The sequence below is a fragment of the Salvelinus namaycush genome, chromosome 25, assembly GCF_016432855.1.
Source record: "Salvelinus namaycush isolate Seneca chromosome 25, SaNama_1.0, whole genome shotgun sequence".
NCBI lineage: Eukaryota > Metazoa > Chordata > Actinopteri > Salmoniformes > Salmonidae > Salvelinus > Salvelinus namaycush.
Window position 1 is genome coordinate 16,392,354 of NC_052331.1, and position 7,626 is coordinate 16,399,979.

The window sequence follows — 7,626 nt, forward strand, 5'->3', positions numbered from 1 at the left end:
AATAGTCCATGTCCTGCATTGAGGCAGATTTCAATGGACCAGTAGATCTGTCAATAGATAGGGGAGGGTTTGATACTGGGAAGGAATGTAGTGAACAAAGTACATGATTCAAAGATCACTGGGAAAGTAGTTGGCATCAAATAGGCCCCATTCTACTGAATCATTTGACTGCACCGGGGTCACCCAACTTTCATTTATTAGGTTATATTGGCTACATGCAGGGGCGGATTGACTATCTGCCAATTCTGGCAAATGCCAGATGGGCTGGACCATTTTTTGTTGGGTGGGTTGGTCGAAATTGACACACACATTTTTGTGAGCACACTCTACATTGTCACCTCACTTCAAAGCATTCCATTAGACGGTTAAAACCATGATTTGGTCAAATAGTAATGTGCAGTATGATCATGATCCCTATATGAAGGTGTCAGCCCTGTCCCTGTGCTTGTGCCCTCACTGGAGCCTGCCACTGTGATGAGTGAGCTACTCTCTTCTCCCCCATGCACTCGAGAGAGAAAAATGCATTGTGATCATATAACATTTCAAAATGCAATTGCGGGAAAAACACAGCTTTGGAAGCTTTGTCCTCTTGTCCCTGTCGAAGAGAGGATATTTGATGCACACCTGCCATTGTGAGGAAATAGGCCTATAGGTCTCATGGGTAGTAGCCTACAACTGTAAAGTTTTTCTAGGACATTACATTTACTGTTGGATGAATACATGGCTGCTAGCAGTAGGTATTATATTTAGAGTTAACGATCTGCTTTAAGTTTCCACTTCCTCAGGTGTTGAACCCCAAATTAGTGTGCGTAAAGATGAACTGTATGTAATTCATCTCTATTGAACAGAAACAATCTGCAAATTCTGGAGTTCTATTTTGACAGTAAAATATAGCAACTACTGTATAGTCTTATTGTCAACCCACAATTCCTGATAATCACTGGATTAGGTTGCACATCAAAATATATTGAATCATGCATTCCTGCTTGGACGTGTTAGTGGAAAATCATGGGCTGGTGTAAAAGTTATTGGCACCAGTGACACCTGGGGAAAATGTTCATCTGGAGCTATGTAGAATTAATAGCTCTTAGGTTAGCTGTTGATACAGGGGAACACATATGCAATATAGCCTACGTCATTAACTTGACTTTTATAATGACAGGCAGACAGACAGACAGACAGACAGACAGACAGACAGACAGACAGACAGACAGACAGACAGACAGACAGACAGACAGACAGACAGACAGACAGACAGACAGACAGACAGACAGAGAAAAAGAAGAAGCACAGAGTGACAGCAGAGAAGATGCTAAGACAGATAGACAGCACAACAGGGAGGGAAACATAATGGCTAGAGCAGAGGAACAGTTCTAGTGGTGAGTTGTATCTCCAGCCAGAGGAACAGTTATAGTGGTGAGTGTATCTCCAGAGGAACAGTTCTAGTGGTGAGTCGTATCTCCAGACAGAGGAACATATCTAGTGGTGAGTTGTATCTCCAGACAGAGGAACAGTTATAGTGGTGAGTTGTATCTCCAGACAGAGGAACAGTTATAGTGGTGAGTTGTATCTCCAGACAGAGGGACAGTTATAGTGGTGAGTTGTATCTCCAGACAGAGGAACAGTTATAGGGGTGAGTTGTATCTCCAGACAGAGGAACAGTTATAGTGGTGAGTGTATCTCCAGACAGAGGAACAGTTATAGGGGTGAGTTGTATCTCCAGACAGAGGAACAGTTATAGTGGTGAGTTGTATCTCCAGACAGAGGAACAGTTATAGTGGTGAGTTGTATCTCCAGACAGAGGAATAGTTATAGTGGTGAGTTGTATCTCCAGACAGAGGGACAGTTATAGTGGTGAGTTGTATCTCCAGACAGAGGAACAGTTATAGGGGTGAGTTGTATCTCCAGACAGAGGAACAGTTATAGTGGTGAGTTGTATCTCCAGACAGAGGAACAGTTATAGTGGTGAGTTGTATCTCCAGACAGAGGAACAGTTATAGTGGTGAGTTGTATCTCCAGACAAAGGAACAGTTCTAGTGGCGAGTTGTATCTCCAGAGGAACAGTTCTAGTGGTGAGTTGTATCTCCAGACAGAGGAACATATCTAGTGGTGAGTTGTATCTCCAGACAGAGGAACAGTTCTAGTGGTGAGTTGTATCTCCAGACAGAGGAACAGTTCTAGTGGTGAGTTGTATCTCCAGACAGAGGAACAGTTCTAGTGGTGAGTTGTATCTCCAGACAGAGGAACAGTTCTAGTGGTGAGTTGTATCTCCAAGCAGAGGAAAAGTTCTAGAGGTGAGTTGTATCTCCAGACAGAGGAACAGTTCTAGTGGTGAGTTGTATCTCCAGTGGTGTTTTTATTTTTTGTTTTAGTTTTAAATATCAGCTGGTTAAAAGAAAGAGGAGGACCATGACTCACCAGTCACTGGTACAGAAATGGTTCAGAAATTGTGTACTGTACTGCCAATGTTATGTGTCAGTGCTACTGCCTGTGTAGGGTGTATTGGGTGTGTGTGAGTTTGCGGCACGCTGCGATGTGGGCTGGTGTGGAAAAAATGCCAGGGCTAAATTCTTGTCCCAGTCCGCCCCTGGCGACCTGATGGCCAACAACCTCCCCCCTTTCCTTGACTCAAAACATCAAACTTAGAACTGTTCTTATTGGCTGGTCTTGGTTCATGATTGACACCCTTACAAAAAAATATTGCCGTTTTGAAACTGCAGTAAAAGTGCAGTAGCTGCAGTCGACTGTGATATTTTGGATGCAGTAATTGCAGAATAACTGCAGTGTACTGCAGTTGAACTGCAGTCACACTGCACTCTAACTGCAGTTACACTGCAAAATTACTGCAGTAAAAAAACTGTGTTATTTTGGGATGCAATATTTGCAGTTATACTGCAATATTTTTTGTAAGGGTAGTTTGTGGCAGTGCCGTCCATTTTGGCGTTAGTTAGAATTCACCATGGTCACATTAAACCAAAAATATGTTCCAGCGGTGAAAAGGAGCGCAGTCAATGTAAGCAACACTCCAAAAAAGAAACCTCCCAGTTCTCTCTTAACCAAATATTGACAAAACCCAAATCTATAGTCAATAAGGAACAAAGTCAGCCTTTCCACCATGGCCTAAGGTTAGTATGTTATGAATGAGTCAAACATGCCATACTTCTATTTAGAAAAGAAATAGGGAAACTAATGTGAAATTTCTGCAGGGGGGATATGGCTAAGTACAGCTCACCATGGGAGGACTTGGCCATGCTGTGGACCAATGTATAAACCAGCCACACAGAGCCTACTGTCTCTCTGGGAGTTGGTGTGTTTGGGGGGGGGTTGAGCTATAGTTGTGAATGGATGAAGTTCAGCTTTTCAACTCAGCACTGCATGTTCTTTGCTTGTGGTGCAGTATATCAATTATCCTTCCTACGGCTAGTTTGCAGAGACTGTGGGCTCCTGAAGGTATTTAGCATTCAATCTGGACGCCATCTAATAACCCGCCCTGAATCCCATCAGTCACTCCTAGTTTGCAGAGACTGTGGGCTCCTGAAGGTATTTAGCATTCAATCTGGACGCCATCTAATAACCCGCCCTGAATCCCATCAGTCACTCAGACAACTTGGCATAGGGGGGGGGGGGGGTTGAGCTATAGTTGTGAATGGATGAAGTTCAGCTTTTCAACTCAGCACTGCATGTTCTTTGCTTGTGGTGCAGTATATCAATTATCCTTCCTACGGCTAGTTTGCAGAGACTGTGGGCTCCTGAAGGTATTTAGCATTCAATCTGGACGCCATCTAATAACCCGCCCTGAATCCCATCAGTCACTCCTAGTTTGCAGAGACTGTGGGCTCCTGAAGGTATTTAGCATTCAATCTGGACGCCATCTAATAACCCGCCCTGAATCCCATCAGTCACTCAGACAACTTGGCATATATAGAAAGCAGCAGCACGCTTCAAACAGTAGAAGGGATAACATCTCCCACCATGACATGACAGGCTGGGTGGATGAAGTAGCTTTGGGGAGAAGAGAATAGGCCACAGTTTGTTCTGCCCGTTTCCTGTCTCGCTCGATAGGTTTACACTGTGGCTTTGATGCCCATTCAACAACGAAGAACCGAAATAAACAAAACCGAGGAATCTGTTGCAAAAAAAAGCTGCACTGTGGCTTTGACCCTCATTCAACACAGAAGAGCCAGAAAAGAAAAGATAGAACAAATATTACAACAAATGTTATGGTTAAACTCAAATATATTGATTAATAAAAAAACATTCTTTATGGAAAACAAGGGAACTTGTTTGCCTGCCATATATTAAAGATTAAAGACAAATTGTCTGAAAGGAACTGGCATGAATAGAAAAATATACCAGTTTCATCTGAGGACAGAAATGTTGACAGCTACACCATACAGGTTGCAAAGTAAATGGGAAGAGATTTTCGATGTACCAATTCCATGGCACATGGTTTATGAACTGATACAAAAAACAACACTTGACTCAACAATTAGAGTTTTTCAATATAAATTATTATATACAATTCTTGCCACCAACAGAATGCTATATATATGGGGCATACAACAATCTCAAGTTCGTAGATTTTGTTGCGAAGAGACAGAATCAATAGATCATTTATTCTGGTATTGTCCCTATGTAGCTTGTTTCTGGTCACAGGTTTAGGAATGCCATAGCCAGTCAATAAATAATATAATAATACTCGTAGGAAAGGTTTTCTTCTTTAGCTCACAATCTGTGGATAATATACGATTAGAAAGATTAAAAAATGTTGTAAATAATCACAGCACAATTGAAAAATATATGGCACTTGGAAACCAAACAAGGGCGGTCTATGGTGATAGGTGGGGTGGGCTGAGAGTGGCTGAGGGTTGGGATTAAAGATTTTGTTTGGTAATGTATTATTGTTATATATAAAAGTACCATGTATGTAAAATGTATATGTTAAAAGAGTATGTAAAATGTATAGGTAAAATGTATGTATATGTAGCAAAAAAGCTAAAAAAAAATAAAAAAAAGATATTTGTCCTCCGAAGAGGGAGGGGTTAACTAACATAACAATAAATAAATAAAAGATATTAAAAAAACACAGAAGAAGCTAAATAAATAATTCTGTAGAATCTGTTGGGGAAAAAGCTGTGGGAGGGGGAACCGGAGAAGAGGAGATATTTTTAGACGGTTTCTTCTGTGACTCTGGAATTACACATATACTGTAGTTGTCTCTCAACTTCACAGGATTTTTTGAAGGGAAATAAAAGCGAGCTGCTTCCCTGCCTCTGGGTGAATCTGTGTGTGACAGCAGCACCCACCAGGCTCCTAAAGCACCACCTAATTACCGCCTTCGTTCCCAAGGTCATAGAGGAATGTGTTCCAAAATGAATTACACTCCCACTTTATCTCTCCTCCTTCTCTCTCTCTCTATCCCTCTCTTTCACTTACTTTCTCTCTTTCCTTCTCTTCACTCTAGCTAATGGCTTACATATGTGTGCTGTGTGGCTACAAAAGAGATAACTTTCATTTCTGTGACACACTATACTGCCCCAGCAGCCCTCAGACCTACAGTCAGTCTGTGCCGTGTGAAGAACAGAATGCCCTGTTCTGCTCAGCTTGCTGTACACACACACCAGCCATTTGCCAACCCACCTGTCCAAACCACGTGGTCCTACTAATGCGTTTTTGTAATTGCCGCCTTTTTATCAAAGGAGAGAGAGAGAGAGAGAAGATAAGAGAACTCATGTGTTTTCTAACTTCTTTCTACACTCGTTTCACATTTCACACCTGATAGTTGAAAAACATCTTGATGTGTGTGTTCATGATGCATTAGAGCTTTTCTTCTGATTGTTTTATAGATACGAAGGTGTAAATGCAGGTGTGTGTGTCTGGATCCAGCATTTAAGGTGATAAAGGGGAGGGATCTAGACACCGGTAAGGAGGGAGGGTGTAGCCTATGTGAGGTAAGAGGGACTCTTGTACATGTCATCAACAATGGGCCTGAGGCCTCGAATACCACATAGCAGCTGTGGCTTGAAGAGTTTAACTTGTTTTTTTCTCTCTTTCACTCTCTCTCTCTGTCTCTCACCATATTTTTCTTTCCCCAGCAGACCAGCCATTCAACAAAAGAGGTAAAAAAAAAAGGTGTTTTTAAATGCAAGACTCATAGAGCTATGTGAGGACTATGCTACCTCTGGAATGGCCCCATATGTTTCACATTATAAAGGTCTCCAGCACAGCAAAGCCCCAAAAAGCATGGAGACCCAAACCAATGCAAAAGACGGCTCAACAAATAGGACATTTACAGTTGCGCAATTCTCTCACTGTGTGAAAAGCTGCAGCCAAAGCTTGATGAGGAGATCATGGTTCTTAATGAACTACACTCACTGTCGAATTCAAACAAATCACAACCACACTGCTTGTAGTTTGAATGACACCGGTAATGACCCACTTCTCTCTCTGTTCTGAATTCCGCCTGGTATTTTGAATCAATTCCCCTCTACGAAATGTGCCTGAACCACAGGTTAAAACTTCCCCAGACTCCATGAAACTACTCCAGAACTACTTTGATGTACTAGCACAACACTAAAACCAGCTCCCCTGCAAGTATAGCACTACAAACAACTTCAAAACACCAAACCTTACCGTTTTAAATCCAAAGAAAGTTACTTTTATTTTCCTTCTTTCTTTAAAATCCTTCGTCAGTCAGACACTGCTAGGGAGAGGTGGGTAAAGTCCAGTCCAGGTGAAGACGAGTAAAATAGCTCTCAGCCCGTCACACAGGCTTAGAGGAAGTTGACTGGCTCTCCTCTGCTGGAATGCGGTGATTAGAGGCACTTCTTCTGTGAGCTCACTTTGTTCCGGCTCTGCTGCCCCCACTGCTGCTCCCTCCCAGGCTGTTGCTGCTGGCTCCTACTACTGGCTGTTGGCTGCTGCTGGCCGTGTTAAAATGGAAGCTCTGCTCTGTGCCTGAACTGCTGCTCTGCTCCCATCAACCCTCAACACACTTCCTCCAGTCAGTCGAGGCTGCTAGCCGCTGCAGCCGCCACAAGTTCTGGCATGGGATAGTCCTCCCACTGTGTTGCTGCCTCCCTCCCTGATCCCTCCCTCCTCCACTTTCCCTCCCCCCTCCCTTTCCACACACACACACACACACACACACACACACACACACACACACACACACACACACACACACACACACACACACACACACACACACACACACACACACACACACACACGGAAAAAGTACTAAATAGTCATACTTTAGTCAAAGTAAAGATACCTTAATAGAAAATGACTGAAGTAAAAGTGAAAGTCACCCAGTAAAATACTACTTGAGTAAAAGTCTAAAAGTATTTGTTTTAATCAACAACAACAAAAAACATACTACCTACTCATTCAAGGGTTTTTCTTTATTTTTACTAGTTTCTACATTGTAAAATATATTGAAGACATCAAAACTGTGAAATAACACATATGGAATCAAATGTTCAACAATCAAAACACATTTTATATTTAAGATTCTTCAAATAGCCACCCTTGCCTTCATGACAGGTTTGCACACTCTTGGCATTCTCTCAATCAGCTTCATAAGATAGTCACCTGGAATACATTTCAATTAACAGGTGTAGC

General features: G+C 42.3%; 1 protein-coding gene across 2 annotated transcripts in view; it reads right to left on the reverse strand.

The window, feature by feature from the left end:
• Positions 1–7,029, reverse strand: part of LOC120020300 (tensin-3-like) — a 78,401-nt gene extending 71,372 nt beyond the window's left edge. For both annotated transcript variants that reach the window (XM_038963867.1, XM_038963866.1), the window contains exon 1: positions 6,634–7,029. The gene's annotated coding sequence lies outside the window, so the exon portion shown is untranslated. The remainder of the gene's footprint in view (positions 1–6,633) is intronic.
• Between the last annotated feature and the right edge of the window lie 597 nt (positions 7,030–7,626).